This window comes from Aulonocara sp. 'chitande type north' Nkhata Bay, linkage group LG17 (assembly GCF_057382095.1).
Source record: "Aulonocara sp. 'chitande type north' Nkhata Bay isolate Kocher_YH1m ecotype deep benthic linkage group LG17, A_spYH_male_GT1.1, whole genome shotgun sequence".
NCBI lineage: Eukaryota > Metazoa > Chordata > Actinopteri > Cichliformes > Cichlidae > Aulonocara > Aulonocara sp. 'chitande type north' Nkhata Bay.
The window spans coordinates 15,048,929-15,051,591 of record NC_141360.1 but is presented as its reverse complement, the minus strand read 5'-3'; the positions used below and the strand labels follow the sequence as shown (position 1 = coordinate 15,051,591).

Below are 2,663 nucleotides of genomic sequence, written 5' to 3'. Positions count from 1 at the left end.
AAGGAGAGAAAGAAACAAGAAAAACAAAAGAACAGATGAACGGAGGAAAAAAGAGATGAAAGGGGTAGAAGTAAAAGGAAAGGAAAGACTGAGGGCTGAAACAAGGGGAATAAGTGAAACTGTTTTTTTGGGGGGGGTTTTAATAGAAGCTCAGCAGTTTCTCCAGTCACTGGCCTACAATAATAATAATAATAATAATAATAATAATAATAATAATAATAATAATAATAATAATAGAGGTGTAAATTTAAACTGGGCTTCGTCCGTTTCTCATTCACTCTGACCTCTCCAGTCTCGGCTGCTGTTCTTCGGCCTCTTCTGTGGGCTCGCAGCTGCTCCTGTTTAACGTGCGAGCAGCGCCGCCTGCTGGCTGGGAGCGCAGCAGCCTGCAGCAGCTTCTGCTCGGCGCTCCTACGAGCATCAGCGCAGCGCTGTGCTCAGAGCGAGCGCGAAGGTGCGAGAGAAGACAGACTGAACGTCTAGAGGAGACAAACAAAGCCGGACTGTGAGCGTGACTTTTGCTGTTCACGCGTGTGTGTGTGTGTGTGTGTGTGTGTGTGTGTGTGTGTGTGTGTGTGTGTGTGTGTGTGTGTGTGTGTGTGTGTGTGTGTGTTTTAATCGCAAGGGCTGCAAAACTCCCGCAAAGGAGAGCTGGAAATCAGGGGGAGCGGGAAGAGAAAACAAACTTATCTGCATTTTATGGCTGATGTGAATGAAGGTAATATAAGTTCAACATGTCCACGTGCACAAAAAGTAATATTTGCATCGTTCTTGAAAAAGGAGAGCTTCTGACTTAATCTGTGCTGAAATAATTCAATTTTTTTTATCTTCATTTATACACATAATTATGCATGTTTTCATAATTTTGTGCACATATTATTTCTTATGTTCACTTTACTGGATCATCATTGTATCAAATGTCATGTCAGTGAATATAATTACTTATATGACGTCATGTTTAAACTCACTTTCAGAACCAAATAAATGGACAGTGTGTATCCAGCCTTGGTTAGGTAAGTGAAGGACGACAGCATTACAGGTAGGAACAAGAAACCGAACTAAACCTGACAAAATGTTCTGTTAGAATCTTGGTGGGAAATCTCTTTTTCAGATCTCTTGTTCTTTAAATGTTCCTCCCATGTCTCTGTTTCTGTTACACATTTCACAAAATTACAAAATGTTGCATTTCAGGTTTCGAGGTCAACAAAGCTACAGTCTGACAGCGAAAACCAGTCAGTGCGACAGAAACGCGACATGAAACTCATGCACTAAGCTCCTCACCTCCAAGCGTGAGTATATTGTTTCCTGTCCTGGAACCTGACTTGAAGTTGTGCAGACTGTGCTTGAAGAGGTCGGAGGTCGAGTTAATGATCTTATGAAGACCTGAGACCCAGAGATAAAACAGCTACCTACTCTCCTTTGCTTCATTCTAGATACAACCGATACGACTGAGTGATGCCTGCCACAAGATGTTCTAATAACCACGTACATGAATAAATAACACACACACACTCACACACACACATACACAGGTACAGAGCTATCGGCTGAGCAGCAGCAGCAGAGCGGGTGTCTTGATTCCTAGACAGACACACTCATGCACTTTTAATGGGATCCCGCTCTAAAACCATGGGATTCCTCTGCCAAGTGCGACCCTTTTTTTCACTGAGAGTGTGTGTGAGTGAGTGCTTAACCGTGCGTGTGTGTGTGTGTGTGCAGGAGGTGTGGATAAGGGTCATCTCCCGGCCCAGGGGTGCGATTTCAGCTTTCCAGAGGGAGGGTAAGTGAGTAGTCCCAAGACCCTGAAAACCCTAAGGTTTGAAATGAAACCTCATCGCACACGTTGTGCACTCAGCCCGCCCGCCAAGAGTGCACGTGAAAATATCACAAATATAACGTGCAGCTGGATCATTTTTAATAATATATGGGGAAAAAATAATCATCCTTTTTGCTGACCTTTCCAGTCTTTCTTTGTTTATTTATTTGCTTGTCTTTTTTGATGCCCATAAATTAAAGTCACACTTCCTTACATAAAGAAAGTCTCAGTGAATAACAAAATCACATGTTCAGTATATGTAGATTTTTTTCAGATGATTCCTTAATATTTCTGCATCATTAAATCAAACAATGATACTTCAGGTTTCACGGGCAACATTTTTAAGCCTGGATTAGCATCTGAGTAAAAAAAGCTAAAAGCAGGAGCTGTACTTCATGCCTGTGATTTAATCCGGGATTAAACGGTTTGATGAATCCCAAATTGATCCCAAATTTGTATAATATCTCCATCTCATCAGCCCCTGACACAGAGGAGTGTTTATCAGGCAACTTCTTCAACACAATTCAATATGCATTAGAGTAGCCTGAAATAAAATTCTCTGAATGAAAGCCTCACAAGTCAAGCATTTTAAGATTTGTTTACCAATTTGTTATTTACAGGAGTGCATGCTTGTTTATGCATTACTGACACTGAGTTGGCAGAAAGCTGGAAAAGCTTTCTATTGGACAACTCTCAAGAGGTCAAGCTTAGGCATTCTGCTCTGTGACATCCTGTTGGTGTCCCTGGCAAAACCATCTTTGTCACCTGTCTCATCAGATGACAGAGATGATAGGATTAGAAAGTATCTTATGTGAATGAGGGGATGAGCAGAATATTTTCTGATATA

General features: G+C 41.5%; 1 long non-coding RNA gene across 1 annotated transcript; it reads left to right on the top strand.

Moving 5' to 3' along the window:
• The first annotated feature begins 492 nt into the window (after window positions 1–492).
• Window positions 493–2,092, top strand: LOC147309798 (uncharacterized). The gene is made up of 3 exons (XR_015125743.1): window positions 493–718; window positions 975–1,289; window positions 1,434–2,092. It is a non-coding gene; the product is annotated as an uncharacterized LOC147309798 (long non-coding RNA).
• Window positions 2,093–2,663: the final 571 nt, after the last annotated feature.